We start from the raw sequence: 19,651 nt of genomic DNA, 5'->3' as shown, positions 1-19,651 counted from the left end.
GGCCTATTGGACACTGTTGGAGACTCTCATGGGCTACTTGTTTTCATTAGAAATATCAGCGGGAAGTGGCAGCTGCGAACAGAACTGTGGTTGTTGACAGCAATTTAAGTTCAACAACTTCTGCTGAGGGTACGGTCAGACTTATTAAATATTCTTTTTTTTCTGTTACTTACTTTTACATTGCCTTAAAACAAATTGGAACAGTGAGTGCAGGGATAACTAGATCTTTGCAAAATATGCACAATATGTTTGTGCAGAAAAAAAAATTGATTTGTGATATGAGTGGTGTTTTTCAGAGATATAACGCTAGTGATACCCTGACCCCATGTGCAAAATGGCCAAAAGGGGTTGAGGATGGATGGATGGATTTATTAATTGATGAATTTTTTATACCTTCTGACCTTTTGCTCCACTGTTTGAAAACCCTTGGGATTTTGTGCAAAACTTGCAAAGAGTAAAATCTCAGTAAACATTATTAGCTCCACGATTTGCCCTCATCCCCCCTTTTTAAAAAAAAGCTGCCTATAAAAGTGCAGGTATTGGGAAGCCAATCGTTCATTGCCTAGGATGAATCAGGATTCTGCAAAATACAGTAATGTGTGAACCCCTTTTTAAATGCTAGATTAGGGTGCACTTATATGTTAAATGTGCAGTTATATGCAGAGTCATTTCACCTTATCACTATCACCAAGTGATTCCACTATATTATAACTTTTGCAGCAACATATAAACACTGAAGTAGTCTGATAATAAAATATGATACTAAAACTGCTTACCATAATTTCATAAACTATCACTTCATAAAATAGACAGACATGTTGGTTCCTTTACAATTAAAATGGTTTGCATTTTTATTAATCTTTCAGGATGGCATTAAGATTTAAAATGTTTCAAAGTATAAGTAATGGGGCAGCTAATGGGTTAAACTTTCTGTGTGAGAGTACCAGGTTCACGTCTCAGTTCCCACATTCTGTCTGAAAAGGGATTAGAAGAGAAAAATGTTATGCAGTATCGTTAGTGTTATTCCACGTGTTTGTGTATATTGTTTTCGCACAACTGTGTGTGTGTGTGTGTGTGTGTGTGTGTGTGTGTGTGTGTGTGTGTGTGTGTGTGTGTGTGTGTATGGGGAGGTGCGTGTTTTAATAATCATGTTTCTGTAAAGTTTCTCACATGCATTAGGTTCTAAACTGGAAACGTGCAAAACAGCAATATGGATAATACAGAACATATTTAGCTTGGAGGCTGCAAAATATGTGTACTTGCACAGTTTTGTTGTCTCTAGAAGGATGGCTAAAACAATACTTTATTATTTTTTATGCATATTTTCAAGACAATCAGACAGAAATGAATAGCATTGGATATTGCAAGTATTATTTTAAACTGCCCCATGGCTGACCCAGCAAAATAGGTGTCTCTTTTTTTAACTGAGTGAAACTTCTGACAGCATAGGTGTAGCTACCCATTTTTTTTTTTTGGAAAAAATCCCAGTTCATGCTTCTTTGTACTGGACTAAGAACAGGAAGACTTTTTATATGCCACAAATGTAACAGAGACACTTAAAGAAACACATGACAGACTAGTGATCACGATGCAGGAAGAGTTAATAGCATCACTTTATATATTATGGTTAGAAAACTGAAACTGCATTACTTCTTTTTTTTCTTCCAGATGTTCCCATTAGGGGTTGCCACAGTGGATCATCTGTTTCCATTATTCCTGTCCTCTGCATCTTGCTGTGTCACACCAACCACCTGCATGTCCTCTCTCACCACATCCATAAACCTTATCTTAGGCCTTCCTCTTTTCCTCTTACCTGGCAGCTTCACCCTTAGCATCCTTTTCCCAATATACCCATCATCCCTCCTCAACACATGTCCAAACAAATGCAATCTCGCCAGGGTAACCTACCAAGGGTTACATAAGCTGGAGATAGTGGAGCGCTATAGGGTGGACAGAGACCTCCTACAGCAAATTGTTGAGCTATGCCGGCCATGCCTGACACACAAACTAACAGAGTGGAACCCATCCCAGTGGATACCATGGTATGTGTAGGCCTAAAAATACAAGCTACAGGTACCTTCCAAAGGTCCAACTGGGGATATGATGGGGATTTCACAGGAATCAGCATCCAGGGTACTCTACCAGTTCCTGGATGCCATGTCAGCACATGTCGGTGAGCATGTATATTTCCCCAACACCCATGAGGTGTTGGCCAGCAATATGCGTCTCTTCCACCAAATAGCAGAATACACTGAGGTAGTGAGTGCAATACACTGCACGCACATATGCATCAAAGCACCACCCAGTGAGCGGGGTAGGGTCTACAACAACTGCAAGGGCTTCCCCTCCAACAACTGCCAGGTCATGTGCAATGCCCAGGGCATAATAATGAATGTGTGTGCTGGCTGCCCTGGAAGCTATCACGATTCCCACATCTGGCATATGACGCAGCTTTACCAGACATTTGCCAATGGGGACATCCCACACGGTCACCCAGTGGGGGATGCTGGCTACACACTGGAGCCGTGGCTGATGACACCATCAGAAATGTACAGTCACCCGAACAAGAACTCCATAATGAGGCACACACACAAACAAGAATCATAATAGAGCATGTGTTTGGGATGCTCAAGTCACAGTTCCGGTGCCTGAATACATCTGATGGAGCCTTGCAGTACTCACCAGCTACATGTTTACAAATTGTCCTTGTATGTGCCATGCTACACAGTATGGTCCTGCAGAACCAACTGCAGCAGGAACAGCACGGGACAGTACCACACAGCCCCCCACCATTGCCAAGGCCTGCACAGGCACAGAGTGACTCGTAGGAGGAACAACCTGAGCCTTCAGGTCTACTTTAATTAAACGAAAGCGGAATCCATCGAATCCAAATCCGTCGACACGTAAACAGCGAAATGCGATAACGTCAAACATGCAAAACCGTGAAATTTAAACATCGAAACCGCAATAGTCAGCCAACCCCACCACCCGTAACATACTACCTACGCAAACACAACAACAAAAAACACATACATACACTAACCTAAACCCTACTACTAACCCTAAATTAAAGCACCAAAACCCCACTTGTAACCCTACACTAAACCCCACATACACAACTATCTATGCACTACCCTTAACCCCTCCCTAACTCTAAGGTCCGTAACTACCGCACTTACCCTACAGAACTATACCCACACAAAGTAAATATTCCGCACACATACACTTAACAAAACCCTACACTAAACCTTACATACATTACCTATCTCTGCACTTACCTTAACCCGCACACTAACCCTAAGGTCCGTAACTATCGCACACTTACCTTACGGAGCTATACCGCAGACAGGTCAACTGTGACAATTCGACATTTCCGATTTCGCTATTTGGTGCGTTCAACGTTTCCGCATTTCGCTGTTCACATGTCGATGGATTCGTATTCGACGGATTCTGCTTTCGTTTAATTAAAGTAGACCCGAGCCTTCCCCAGTAGGCAGAAAGAGGCATGCCCAGTAAGCCCTGACCTTGGCAAAAGGCAACGCATAGCACATACACTGACACGGGAGGGACCCAGGGAATAACACCACTCTCTGACTCTCGCATACAGTAAAAGGGATGCCAAATATTACACTACCTGTGCCTAACCATGTGTAGGGAGTGTACTATGTGCATCCAACATAGGCAGCCCTGGAGCACCACCCTCAATACTGGGACACCCACAAGGTAAGTGACTCACACATGCCAGTCAGGGGTGGGGTCACATACCCAACAACAGTCACAGGACAGGTGTAGACAAACACAAACAAGTGCTGTACTATGGCCTCTGAATGAGGCCTATGGGTAACCTTCCCCTGGTCTACACAAACAGACTACAGCAGGCCAGGTAGTGGGATGTCAGTTGTGAAGGCTAGGAAGTCAGAAACTAATATCTAATACTAATGTCCAAAGCATTTGACACAGTCTCGCACCAAATCCTGCTAAACAAACTAAACCAATATCATCTATCTAATTCCACTCTTACCTGGTTCCAAAGCTACTTAACTGACAGGTACCAAGCTGTGAAATGGGAAAATTCTCTCTCTCCTCAGCTGCCCATAACTATAGGAGTCCCACAGGGTTCTATCTTAGGACCACTACTATTCACAGTCTTCACAAATGACCTCCACACCTCCACACAGCATGCATCTATAATTCAGTATGCAGATGACACTACCTTAATCTGTGCTACACAAAACATTCCCACCCTCCTGCAAACAACTCAACTAGCATTCTCTGACGTTGAAAACTACCTTACCAAAGCCCAACTTATCCTCAATCCAAAGAAAACTCAGCTTATGGTTATAACCAGTTCTAACAAAAACACTAACAGTCAATTCACTATCTACTCCACAAATGCTACTCCAATTGCTCCAGTGGCACAGGCTAAGCTATTGGGAATAACCATAGACTCCCACCTAAAATTTGATAGTCATCTGAACTTAACTATTAAAAAGTACATGCCAAACTGGGGTCACTCTACCGTATCAAACCATTTCTTACCAACAACACAAGATCAGCCATTGCTCACTCCCAACTTCTATCCACCCTACTCTATGCATCTCCCATTCTGACTAATCTCAACAAAACTGAACTAAGCAAAATGGAAGCTTGCTATAACAGAATTGCCGTTTTGCTGCAAATTGCTCATATAGAACTCATCACTGTACTGCTTTGAGACAGCTCCACTGGCTTGAACTGCCCAACCTCCTAACCTACAATCAGCTCTGCCTCTGTCATTCTATCTACTACCTCCCCAATAAGTGTCCTGCCCTCAAAAACCTAGTACAACATCACTCAGCCAAAAGGCCTCTTAGATCATCAAGCAAACTACTACTAGAAGTCACCAACAGCTACAATAGCTTTGGAGATGCACTATATAGTAGTTCGTGGCTAAAAATGGAACTCTGTCCCTACTAGCATTCAAAACACATCATCCAAAGCCTCCTTTAAAGACCTCATCAGGCAACATCTCAAGCAAAGTTGGCAGTGCCATGATTGCTCCCCAGGCTAGTGAAAGCGGATAACATATGCATACTAAATCTAGAGCAATTGATAATAGTTTTTCAATCTTACTCACAAACACTGGCTAATCTACAATGTATGTACTGTACCTGTGTGCTATGTATGTATTCTACCTACATTCCAAAGTTCAGCTGTACACCACAAATCTATTACTTACCTTTATTTTTAAAATTAATATCTTTTTTGATTGTTCTCTCCACTGTAACTGTTTGTGCCGCATACCACTATAAAAACATGTCTCTTGTAATTTGTGTGTATACTGATTATGTCTGAATAACTAAATGTGTCTGTAATTTTTCTTTGTGGAGCTTTTCTCCCCGGGCCTCTGCTGAAAAAGGGCCTTTTCGGCTCAGTCAGACACCCCCGGTTAACAAATGTAAAATAAAAAAATAAAATAAAATAATATGTAGGTAATTAAAAGCTAAGATCTGTAGTACACTGGTATGCCTCTAGCCAGCAAGATAGGTAAGAATACAGACTGAAATGGAGTACCCGTCTTACCAGTACAGTCCTAGTGAATGTGTACAAGTGTCAGGTTTGCCTCCACATCCTACATAGACATACAGGAACAGTCAGGTGTGCCCCCCCAATCCTGTGTAGAAATGTAGAAATAGTCAGGTGTGCCCCCCATTCTACATAGAAATATAGTAACAGTCAGGTGTGCCCCCCCAATCCTGTGTAGAAATGAGGAAATAGTCAGGTGTGCCCCCCCATCCTACATAGAAATATAGTAACTGTCAGGTGTGCCCCTCCAAACCTGTGTAAAAATGTAGAAACAGTCAGGTGTCCCCCTTGCTATGCAGAAATCTAGCAACAGTCAATGCCAAATGATTGATGGATACCCTGCAGAGACAGCATGCTACCTATCGGTATACAACACAAAGGTCAGCACTGCAGTACAAACTACCTGGACTTGATCCACAAATGCAATACAGACGACCATACTAGGCATGTTCACACACTTAGAGAAATTAAGGCAATGTCAGTCAACAACATACTGAAAGGTCATACTGGGCATGCTCACAACCTAAACACATGAAGGACATGTCTACAAACACCAGTGGACCAGACATATCTGGCAGCTGCAGTTCTTAGTGCAGACACTTGTCAGTATGCACCACTCATGCCTTGCACACACAATGGATAGGAATACAGACATATATGTAAGGACAACACACTATAATAAGCCAAAGGTAGATGGACATAGATGTGTGGAAGATGGTGACCATGGCAAGGAGCCATCCAGGCCTGTCCCACCCAGTACGCAGCCAAAGGGCCCCAAACACATGAGGTGCAGCTGTCACTCACTACAGATACTAGCCAGCAGTAATTGTCAACATTACAGACTATGTGGTACATGTGCCAGCTGTGCAACATGACTGTACAAGGAAATAGTCATCTAGTAGCTGTATACATGTACCTGTGACATATGACCCCGTTTGTGCCCACATGTGGCGTGTCAACCCCTAGATGAATGGGTTATGGCCCATGCATACACCGCCCTCCGCATAGCCCTACTATGACCCTGCTGAGGTCATCCAATGTGAAATACACCTTTGGGAGAGTTGTAGCCCAGTAGTCTCTGTGACCTGTCCCATAACTGCATACTGCTGTAGTATGATAAACTAGTTAGGTAGAAGTTCTCACCCCAGACTTGGCAACTGTGTCTGCGTGTGTGTTTGTGTGCGTGTCTGTCTGTCTCTGACTGTGTAGAGAACAATGCTTTTTAGGCTACTCACACTCCTTACAATTCATATACTTAACTTGGGCAAGGCTGCTGATGTCATCCACCTAGAAATACACCTCTGGGAAGGTTGCAGCCCAATGATCTCCGTAGCGTGTCCTGTAACTGCGTGCTGCTGCAGTGTAACTGTGTACTGCTATAGTGTGATAAAATAGTTAGCTAGGAGTTCTAACCCTAGACTTGTCAACTGTGTGTGGATTTGTGTGCATGTCTGTCTGTCTCTGACTGTGTGAAGAGCAATACTTTTTAGGGTACGCACACTCCTTACAATTCATATACTCAACTTTGGCAAGGCTGCTGATGTCACCCACCTAGAAATACACCTCTGTGAAGGTTGTAGCCCAGTAATCTCCGTAGCGTGTCCTTTAACTGTGTACTGCTGTAGTGTGATAAAGTAGTTAGGTAGGTGTACTAATCCCAGAGATGGCAAGTGTGTCTATCTAACCCTGTCTGTGTACAGAGCAATGCTTTTTAGGGTACTCACACTCCTTACAATTCAGATACTCAACTTTGGCAGGGCTGCTGATGTCACCCACCTAGAAATACACCTCTGGTAAGACTGTAGCCCAGTAATCTTTGTAGCTCCTCCTGTAACTGTGTACTGCTGTAGTGTGATTTAGAACTGTGGTAGGGTTTTATCCCCACCCATGGCAGTTCTGGATGTTTTGTGTGTGTTTCAATGTCTGTGTACGGAGCAATGCTTTATAGGCTAGTCATACTCAGTACATTTCAAATGGCCTACTTTGGCAATCCTGCTGATGTCATTCATTGCAAAATACACCTTTGGGGAAGAAGATCTCTAGTAATCCCCTTGGTGCATCCTATAACTACTCCATGGTGTAGTGCGATATAATCCTCTGTTAGGGGTTCTATACCCACACATGTTGGTTGTGGATGTTTTGTGTGTGTCACTGTCTGTGCACGGCGCAATGCATTTTAGGCTAGTCACTCGCAGTACATTTCAAATGCCCTACTTTGACAATACTGCTGATGTCATTCATTGTGAAATACACCTTTGGAGAAGGAGTTCTCTAGTAGTCCCTGTGGTGCATCCTATAACAGCTCCATACTGTAGTGTGATATAAACCCCTGATAGGGGTTCTATACCCACACATGTCAGTTGTGGATGTTTTCTGTGTGTGTCACTGTCTGTGTAGGGAGCAATGCATTTTAGGCTAGTCACTCTCAGTACGTTTCAAATGTCCTACTTTGGCAATCCTGCTGACGACATTCATTGTGAAATACACCTTTGGGGAAGGAATACTCCAGTAATGTCCGTGGCATGTACTATAACTGTGTATGTTGTAGTGTAATAAACTAGTTAGGTAGGGGTTCTACTCCCACACATGTCAGGTGTGTGTGTGTGTGTTTGTTACTTGTATCCTGTGTACAGGTGGTAGTGACACCTGAGGCCAATGTGGAGCGGGTTTTGCATATTTCTTATATGATGGCCCTACTATATAGCACAATGACCACCATACAGGGATAACAGATGTGAAATAACTGAGAGACTGGGGTGCAAAGCCATACCCATACATGTGACATCAAGGCCAGGCAATCACAGTTAGTAACCCCAGTATTACCCAGAGCACACACTCATTCCATGTCTCACACACATGCCTAGGCAACAGCCAATATGTGGGTAGAACACTGCATATTGGCCACTGATAGTAACTTTGGAGTGATAGCAGTGGGCTACAGAGGGCATGTCACCCTGTCCATCTGTCCAATATGCACGCACATGCAGACAGTGCACCTCCCCCATGTTCCCCAATGGACATCTGCACCACCTGTGGTGCCATCATATGTGACCCACAAAGGACATACCATGCCTGATAACATGCCCTGTATGCAGAGATGACACTGACACCAGGGAATGCTGTTAGCATGCTATCAATGTAGGTGCAGGGTAAACTTGCTGCCCATTACCAGTTCCCGCCACAGGTGGGCAAGACTGGCACATCTGATAATAATCTGTGTTCACAACATGGGCCAGACACCCCAGGTAAAGTTACACATGTCATTGTGCATGCATGTGGGAGGTGTGCACATCCCAGACACCATTCATGTCATGGATTAAGGAACACATACATGGCAAGAGATGCACAGCATTGGCCACACACCTGTGTGGGCAAATGCAGAAACTAAAGCCCTGAGCCGCAATGCAGACCATTGTTATGTGGCCTGATGCCAAGGTATACCCATTGCCTACCCTTGTATAGCCTGCTGGCACAGTCGACCACCACAAACCCGTGCAGACATGCACCCATGCATGTCAGTACTGGCACCCTGTGTGTTTGTATGTGTGTTCTATGGTGCATATGTTCACATCCACACTCACTACAACCCCCATGTGCATATTGAATCATGCTGTCTGATGTCAGACACCTCCTCATACCCTTTGCCCATACAACCTTCATATGACCTATGTGGTGCATGTGATACCTGCACAGTGATGTGTTGTGGCAATCCCACTACTGATGAGTTATTCTCCTGGCCCTGACAAGTGTGTTGATGTGTGTGTGTCCCTGTGAGAGTGTGGCTGTGTTGATGCTGGCACCTGTTCATGCAGACAGGCATGTGTAGTCACCTACCATATAGCTACCGTATCCCTGTTGCCGATGTCACTCACCATCACATATATGTTTTGAGTGCTCTATAACAGGTAACCCATGTGGCACATCCAATAACTGCATAGAAATGTGATAGAACTACATAGTCGTCAGGGGTTTGATACCCTCTGTTGGTAGGTATAGGACATAAACATGCTTCAGTTTTACTCTCCTACCCCTCCCTGACATGTCTTCACCTCTGTTTGCCTCCCTACTCCCTCTCTGGTGGATGTGGAGACCTACTCCTGCTTTGCTTAGGCAGCAGCATGTGTATTTTAAGTGATGCTCATGATCAGCTGATGGACTCGCACAAATTGCAGGCCACCCCTAGCTGATTGCCTGTGGGACAGCTGTAGTAACATTCCCATAACCAGTTGCATGGAAACACACTCCAATATCTAAAAACATCATGGTGGTGTTGGCCCTTTTCATTCACTGTGAGCAGGAACTAGATATGTTGTTTGGCAAACAGCATCTCGGATGGATTGGAGATTTACCTCTAACAACATACACTGTGGAAACAGGGCAGCAAACAGGAGGGGGATGTGCCTAACGTGACGACAGACTGTAAATGCTGCTATACTGCATTTGGAGTAATGTTGGTTTAACAGTTTGTGTGTGTGGATATGGCTATCCTACATGTCTCAATACCTACCATGTAAGTTCCATATTTATGAGGAATCCTCATCTGCAGGGTCCTCTGCAGACTGGGCAGTGTTGTGCCTTTGGTTTCATTTGTTACCCATGGAGCATCTATCTGTGGACTGCAGAAGGTAGTGTGAGGATTGCAGTCTGTAGATGGTGAAAGCTGTGACAGTTACTGACTTCATATCCCTCATAGGACATATGTTGCAACAAACCCAGTTACAACAGCAAATGTATGAGGTTATCACAGCAACATGTCAATATTGGCACTGTGTATGTGCTTCCAGCCACACCTCTGTCAACCTTTGTACATATGTCATGCAGGAAGTGGTGCATATGTGCTGTGCACCATAATTAGTGTTATCATATCTGATAACAAGCCAGTGATATATCAGACTGTTACACATGCTATGTACAGTAGGGGTTATATTTCATGACATAACCTGGACATTCTGTGGATGTTTGTACAGTACTGAGATCTGTGTACTTATGGTGAATGTTGACAGTGTGTGTATTGTTAATATGTACATTAGCTTGTGTACAGACTGCAGTAGACGCCATTGTTCTAGTTCCCCTCCTATCTGATGTTACATGCTGCTCCACTGTATGGTACTGTATTGGCATACATATTTGTAGGGCCATACACACACATGTCCCATACCACAGACAGCCATCAGACCACTCTGTTTAGCAGCCCAGTATATGTAGGGTTAGTCTGTGAGTGGTACATATGAGGTTGGTGTAGAACAGATAGTCCATATACTGCAATATTATGCTAGCTTATCATATGTGGCTGTGGCTGTGTTCACATTGGTTGTGGTTATGCACTTTCACACAGGTGTATCTTACCATGTGCTGTGACATGCCTGTTGAGCATGCTATATATTCAGGTGCATGTGCATTCCCCCACAGGAGATGTAGGCCTGTGTTGAACCAGTCTGCCTGTAGCCTGCACAGTGCATTGTTACATGCTTAGCAGCTATACTTACCCAGTGAGATGTCATGTGCAGATACTTGCCAGATATACTGCTGCCGGGCCTCCCTTAAAAGTCATGTATGTCAGACAGAGCAGTGGGATGCTGTACAGATGTACATCAATATCTAGTGGGTAGTATGTGGCCATGGCACCCCTGTACCAGTGGTCATTATGTGTCAGGCCAGACAGGGGTGTGTGAATGCATAACCTATGGTTGCAAATGTATACCAGTCATTATGTGCTATGCCCATCTACATGGCTGCCTACATCCATATTGTCAAGCATGATACACATGGTTTGCACTAAGAGCTTATGTGTATACCTCTGGACTGTACAGAGTATGTCAGAATTTCTACATACATTGGCCAATATTTCTGCTGCAGTCCACAAGGACATTATGTGCTAGCAGTGGTACTTTACAATAATGTCCTTAAGATGTCTCTCAGTAGCCAATGGCACACATGTTATAAGCAGATATGACCTCCAACACACACCATGTCTGTGAAGACAATCCCAATGACAGTAGCAATAGTCTACTAATATACCTGCTATACATACCTGACATCACCTTGCACTACTATTTTGGGACAATAGGGGCTGGGGTAGGGCTGCACTCCATGTTCAGGACACATGATGGAAATATGTGTTTATATACTTATCCAGATAGCCATATATATATATATATATATATATATATATATATATATATATATATATATATATATATATATATATGATTGCACATGTGTAGTACTTCCAGTTACCACTGTCATGGCAACCACCCACTATAAATCCCTACATCATGTGGGCATGGTCCCTTTACATTTCCTGTGTGATGGACATCCTTCCTGTGTGTGGGCATTAGAGTTACAGAGAGCAGGTAGCAATACCTTTTACAGGAGAACTGGCACACTCAGGGCAGCCACATATTTGTAGGAGGATCAGGAACTACAGACAGACTGTGAGTAGAGTTGTGTTATGCTTTATATAGTACTGGTATTACAGGGTGTGTGTGTGTGTACATACTAGTTTACCATGGAATGCAGTCTGTCTGCATAGCTCACAACTGTGGGCCTGTCCTCTTGTTGGCCAGAGGTATGCCTATCATGTTTTGTCTGTCCACCACACAGGTCCTGTGTCAGATATTACCCTGGCAGCGTGTGTGTTGAGTGCTATCAGTACATGACTACATCCATTTCTGTTTCTAACCTCAATTCCCTGACTAACGGTATGTTGCAGACTATCCTGTAACACCAGCAACTTGCTTAGTGTATGGCAACAGTTTTCCACATATGTGCCTGTGTTCCAGCCTCTGTCCTCCACCTACATACCAAGCTTTGCACATATGTCATGCTGTCAGGGGTTGTTCTGTAGTGGGCTGTGAGTATATCACACTGCCATTGCTGCCTTCAGTCCACTGCTGTTGCATCCCCCACACATACGGTGGTGCTGAGGCCATATATGTGCGAGCATCACCTACACAATGCGTGTGTGCCCTTATGCACTCCAGAGGCCAGTGTATGTAACAGTAGTATATGGACCTGTATTATTGAGTCTGGGGGAGAGCACCATAAATGACCTAGGCTGTTACAAAATGTGGGCGTATCAGGGGTGAGCTGCCTTAAGGTATCTGGATGTACAGTACCGCATACGTCACTTATATTTACATTACGTATATGAATTGGCTGAATGCAAGCCTACTGCCTCCTGCCATACAGACTGTTCTGTTTCTCAGTGTGCTCATGATGTTGTCAGTTATGCCTTGTTATGTAACAGTTAAAACCCATTTGGTCACATGACGTCTTTACCACCTACTGAGTTTGTACAGAGTGTAGATAGAGGCTGCTGAACTATACACCTGCATCACATACTGTTGATTGTTTGGTATCCTGTGGCCCAGTCTGTCTTCAATATTGTACAGTTTGAAGGGCTTGGCCTGGACAGCAGCAATTGTGAAGCTTTCCAGACTACTGTATTAGTGTAACTGTTTCACAGTTGCATTACTCTGTTTATATGGTTGTCAGTGTCTGAACAGCTGTATGACATGGCATATAGAACTGTAATAGTGCACAATTAAAGGCTTTCCATTTCTGCAAACCTGTGTGTGGTGTTTTTCCTATGACTTCTCTGTGGGTATATGTTGCAGGCAACGATTGTCATTTGTATGGGTGGCACATACAGTGTCCAGTTGTTCAGGTGTTAACTGTAGGCAGTGTGGCTGTTCCATATTGTGTGCACCTTCTACATATGTATCTTACTGTACATATATTGGTGTGTGTATGTGTAGTAGGCATATGAATATATATATATATATATATATATATATATATATATGTATCTATATATGTGTATGTATATATATATATACATACATATATATATATACATATATATATATAAGTATATATATATATATATATCTATATATATATATATATATATATATATATATATATATATATATATATATATATATATACGTGTGTGTTTGTGTGTGTGTATCTGCCTACACAGGTTAAGCAATACAGAAGCTGAGTGTAAGATACAGTAACCAGAAGTCAGCAGTGCTTACCTCCGCGCAAACCCATGCAAACCTGCTTACAACTGCTTTAAAGTGCCTTAATCACTCTGTATCCAACGGCCAGTGTTCTACCCAGCAACAAAATAAACAGCCTCTGCAAGGCCCGAGCCCAGGACCCTGTAAACCATAGACAAAGTTAATTACCACTAAGCCATTACAGATATACATAAATCTGATGTTTTCAGAAACATATCATCCGGCACAATCATTCAACAGTACAGAAAATGTACTTTAGCATCTAGATGTATGTGTGTGTGTGTGTGTATGTGTGTCTATATATATATATATATGTATATATATATATATATATATATATATATATATATATATATATATATAAAAAACTATATATAACATATATAAACTATATATAGATATTTATACCTCTCTCTCTCCATGCATACATCTATACATATATGTCTACATATATATGTTAATATATATATATATATATATATATATATATATATATATATTTTTATATATTTATACACACATATATAAGTATCTGCATACATGTGTCTGTGCATATGCATCATAGGACTGTTTATTGCTTACACATTGTACATGCACTATGGTAGCCAGATATATATATAGATATAGGTATATTATATATATATATATATATATATATATATATATATATATATATATATATATATATATATATAGATATATACGTAACTACACATACACACAGATGTATGTCTAGGAAGATCCATAATCAGATGGTGCAAACCATACTGAACAGCCAGTATCCCTATGGACAGTGTATGAGACACCCATACCACAGACAATTGTTGCTTGACACATATAAACACAGAGAAGTCAAAGGATGCAACACAACACACAGGTTTGTATACATAGGAAAGGTTCAGTTGTATACTATTACAGTTGTATATGAAATGTCATATAGCTGATTATGCTTTGACATACATACAAACAGAGTAATGCAACACTCAAACAGATAATTTATTACAGTAATCCGAAAACATCACTTCTGTTGGTGTCCATGCCAAAGCCTTCAAGTAGTACAACAGGAAAGACAGACTTGGCCACAGCATAACAAGCAATACACAGTATGTAACGCGGATGTATAGCCCAGCGGCCTCTAAATACACTCTGCATGCAATCCCTAGGGGGGGAAAAGACCTGGGTTGACACTATGGTTGGTATCTGTCAAATAACAATGCATAACTGAAATCATCACAATCACACTGATGTCAGTAAACAGTAGGCCAGCAGTGTTCACAAGGTGAAACGTATGGTAATGTACATCTACATACCTTAAGGCAGCTTACTATTGGTATTCCTCACATGTTGTAACACCCTAGGATACTTATGGTGCATACCCCCCATACAGTGCCTTACAGGGGCATATAACACTGTTACATACACTGACCTCTAGACTGCAGAGTTGCACACATGTGTTGTGCAGATGAAGCCCACATATATATGGTGCATATGTTCTGTACACCATTATTTATTGACATCATACGATAACAAGCCAGTCAGATAATAGACTGCTGGACATATTGTGTGTAGTAGGGGCTGTTTCTGAGGACATTACTTGGACATTCTGTGTTTGTGTGTACAGTACTGTTGTCTGTGTATGTAGGGCCGGGGTCTGCAGCCTTCACTATCCAAAGAGCCATTTCTGACCCCTCACCCACCAAACTAAATTCATCGGGAGCACAACAGCTATCTGACTCCTACAATGAAGATAGCAGAGCATATATGGTTTCATATATACTTATACTAAGTATAATATAACTAAGTGCATAAGAACAATACCTAACATATGTCCATAATTGTGTTCCTGTGTTGGGATTGCTTGATCTGTGTGTGTGTGTGTGTGTGTGTGTGTGTGTGTGTGTGTGTGTGTGTGTGTGTGTGTGTGTGTGTGTGTGTGTGCATGTGTGTGTGCTGTGCGGTACAGTGTCCATTAATCCTCAGAGGTACAAGGAGCCACTACTGCAGAGTTGAAGAGACACATGTGGCTCCAGAGCCGCAGGTTGAAGACCCTTGAGTTAGGATGATTGAAGACTGTATGTGTATTGCCCTTATGAACCAGGGGCTCTGTACAGACTGGGGTAGACACCATTGTCCTCTGTCCTGTTCTATCTGATGTTACATGCTGTTCCAGTTTTAAGCTTGTCTGCCATATGTGGCTGTGGCTGCATTGACATTCGATGTGGGAATGCATTTTCTCACAGGTGTCTGCTATGCTGTGCTGTGACCTGTGTGTCGAGCACGCTGTTATCACAGGTACATGTGTATTCCCCCATACAATATGTATTACAGTGTTGTGGCAGTTGGCTTGAAGTTTGCCCAGTGCTTTGTGACATGCCTAGCAACCTACTGTAATTATCCAGTGTGCTGTTATGTCCAGTTATTTGCAAGACATACTGCTGCCAAGTCAGCATAACTGTTGTGTATTTCTGACAAAGCAGTGGTATGCTGTACAGATGTATTTCATTATCTACTGGGTAGTATGTGGCCATGTGAACTCAGCACCGCCAGGTATTATGTATCTGGACAGACTGGCATGTGTGCATGCATACACTGTGTGGGAATATGTATCCCAGTATTGTCGTGATAAACCCATGTACATGGCTAGTAACATCCACATTGGGAGGTGTGGTCCATGTCTCACATGAAGCGGACATATGTACACTTCTGGACTGACCACAGAGTGCCAGACTGTCCACATATAGTGGTCATATCCCTGCTGTAGTCCACAGGGTCATTACTTTTCTAGCAGTGGGACTGTACTATGCTGCCCCTAGGATGTCTGTCCATAGGCAATGATGCACATGTCTACAGCAGATGTGACCTCCCACACCCAATATGTCTGTTAAGACACCCCTATGACAGCAGCAACAGTCTACATATATACCCGCAATACATCCATGACATCCCCTTGCACTACGGGGTTGGGACTATTGGTACTGAGGTAAGACTCTACTCCATGTTCTGGACATAAGGTAGACATATATGTGTACACATATATCCACATATCTATGTATATATATATATATATATATATATATATATATATATATATATATATATATATATATATAGTTTTATATATATATATATAGTTATATATAAATATAAATATATAAATATATATATATACATATACATATCACATACATATATGGACATATACACATCCTATACATATATGGAGATATATATGTACATATATATATATATATATATATATATATATATATATATATATATATATATATATATAGATATACATATAAACAATCACACATATACATATACACAGCAATGACTTCAACAAGTGGCTAAGCGTCTGATGTCATTCAAAGGGGATCCAGTATCTGTCTTCCTGGGATGACATGATGTACAAACCACAATGCTTTGCCAGAGATGGTCTGCACCTGTTGCCTCTGGGATTCAGGTTACTGGCTACAGCTCTTGGCACCCCCATAGTGCCTTATCTAGGCAAGGTTCAAAGGACAAAACCACCACTGCATCAGATACAAGCATGCAAAACTGACGGTAATGCGACTCAATGCTAGAAGTCTAAACCTAAAAAGGCACTCTCTTGAGGCACACCTACAAATGGAGAACATCGATATCTGTGCAGTAACTGAGACCTGGTTCAATGCTCCAAAGAGCACAACTGTAATACCTGGCTACAACCCTTATCACACATGGTGGGCAACAAACCAAGACCACCACACTACAGTTGGAGGAGTGTCCATATTCACCAAGGTCATTCACACCTCCAGCCTAGTTTCCACCACAATGCACCTGAGAATCTCCAGATGCAACTAACACTAGGTAAGACTGCAATCCAAATTGTAGCTTGCTACAGATACCCCTTCATGGCCAAAGGTTCTCACTACACCGTTATAAACATACTGGACAATATTAAGATACAACCAAACACCATAATACTGGGTGATTCCAACTACTCTGCCATTAACTGGGAAAACAACTCGTGTACCACCACCCTTTATCAACGGTTCCTGGAAGTCATACATTCCTACCCCCTGGATCAACTAATCCATTGTCCAACCAGGGTCTCCAATATCCAAGACCTGGTCATTACCAACATAGGAATAATATGCTCCACTCCGGTGGCCAACCCCTCATAGGTCAGGTCTGACCATAAGGTAATCACCGTTGACATCCACATTCCACCCCCACCCACCAGTAAGGAAACCTCCATAAAAACCCACTCCAAAGCCAACGCCATGCTACTCAAGTCAGAAGTGACAAACCTCATGACACCCATGGAGATGGGAGCTGAAAGTGCAACTGGTGAGTCTTACACTAAGGCACTGTATGGGCACATCCACTCATGCATGAATTGTGCCATCCCAAGTAGAACCGAGACACTGCCCTCCAAAAAAGGAAGCCAATCTTGTGCTCCACTGCCATGAACAAACTATACAACAGAAGGAAGAAACTTTTGCAGAAAAAAGGATAATCTCAAAATGCAAACTGCTCCCTTACCAGCCTCAGTAAGAAGCTGATATTCCTCAAAATCTGCCACAGCCTATTACATAAATATAATTGCCATAGATTCCAAAGACAACCACAAAGCATTCTATAGTTATGTCCAGGATCTAAATGACAATGCTCAAAACTGCTCTGAGCTATAACAGAATAGCATTAAATATACTGATTCCAAGGAGTTTGCCAATATCCAGGCAGATCAATTTAATGCCACATTCACCCTCCTCTCACCCCCTAAAGTGCCCATCTCAGTACCAAAAGATTGCCAAATTCCAGTAATCATGGCCACACAGGTGGAAACCTTCGTATCCACTGCTAGGAATACAGCATCCATGGGACCAGATGACATCCCGGGCTGTGTACTACATGAACTACAAAATAAACCTGCATCTCACCTAAGTGCCATGTTTAATCATAGCCTCACCTCAGGCTTCTATCCCACTGAGTGGCGCACAGCTACAGTTATCAAACTCCACAAGGGGGAATCCACCTTGGATCCCTGGAACTACCGTCCCATCTGTCTGACAAGCCTTATCTGCATGGAATAAATTATCATGCAACTTATAAACAAAGACATTGGCAACCAAAAAACACTGGACGCCACCCAGCTTGGGCTCGTGAAGGGCCGATCTTGTCTCCTGGACCTGATTGATTACTTTAATTCAGTCTCAAGAGCTGTGTGAGAGGTTAAGGTGGTCCACACAGCCTATCTGGACTTGGCCAAGGCCTTCAACAACATCCCCCACTCTAGAGACATAGTTAAACTTATGAAGCTGGCCATAAACACCTGTGTCACTTGATGGGTTGCCCCTGACTTACTGACAGAACCCAGACTTTAAATGTAGCCATGTCCAATCCCTGCTCCAGACAAGTGACAATTGGAGTACCTCTGGGTCGGTCCTGGGATAGCTCTTGTTTGGCATCTGCTTCCCTGAAGTACAGGCCAGCACTACAGAACTCTGGCTAACAAAGTTCACAGATGACTGCAAACTGGGAGCCATTATTGCAACCCCAAATGATATGGATATTCTACAACATGGCTTTACAGAAACAGATGCTTGGTTCCAGAGCCATGGGCTCAAGCTTAATGCTAAGTAATGTATAGTTATCCCCTTTGTAAATACCATGTATACATGAATTTCCACATAGGTGGCAGTACGCTAAACACCAAAAGTGTGCTGACAGACATAGGGAAACAGGTGGACAGTGGTCTTAACTTCATTAACCACATTGCCACAGCAGTAAGGAAATTCTTCTATGTGGCACACCTCATCACTGAGGGCTTTACATCCAGAAAAAAAGGGGTTAATTGTCCTACTGTACTCATCCCTCATTACATCCAGTAAAGAGTACAATGCCCCATTTGGTATGTACCTCGCAAGACAGCTGCAACAGCTGGGAAGGCAGTGAAAATACCTCACTATAAGAATCACAGTCCTAAAACAGATGGCCTATGTTGACCATCTAGAAATCTTCCAGCTATACTCTGTGGCATATCATCTACACAGAGGCTATCTCTGTGT

The sequence above is a fragment of the Protopterus annectens genome, chromosome 5.part0 (genome assembly GCF_019279795.1).
Source record: "Protopterus annectens isolate FY-2018-M chromosome 5.part0, PAN1.0, whole genome shotgun sequence".
In the NCBI taxonomy this organism is placed as follows: Eukaryota; Metazoa; Chordata; order Ceratodontiformes; family Protopteridae; genus Protopterus; species Protopterus annectens.
This window is presented reverse-complemented; position numbering follows the sequence as displayed.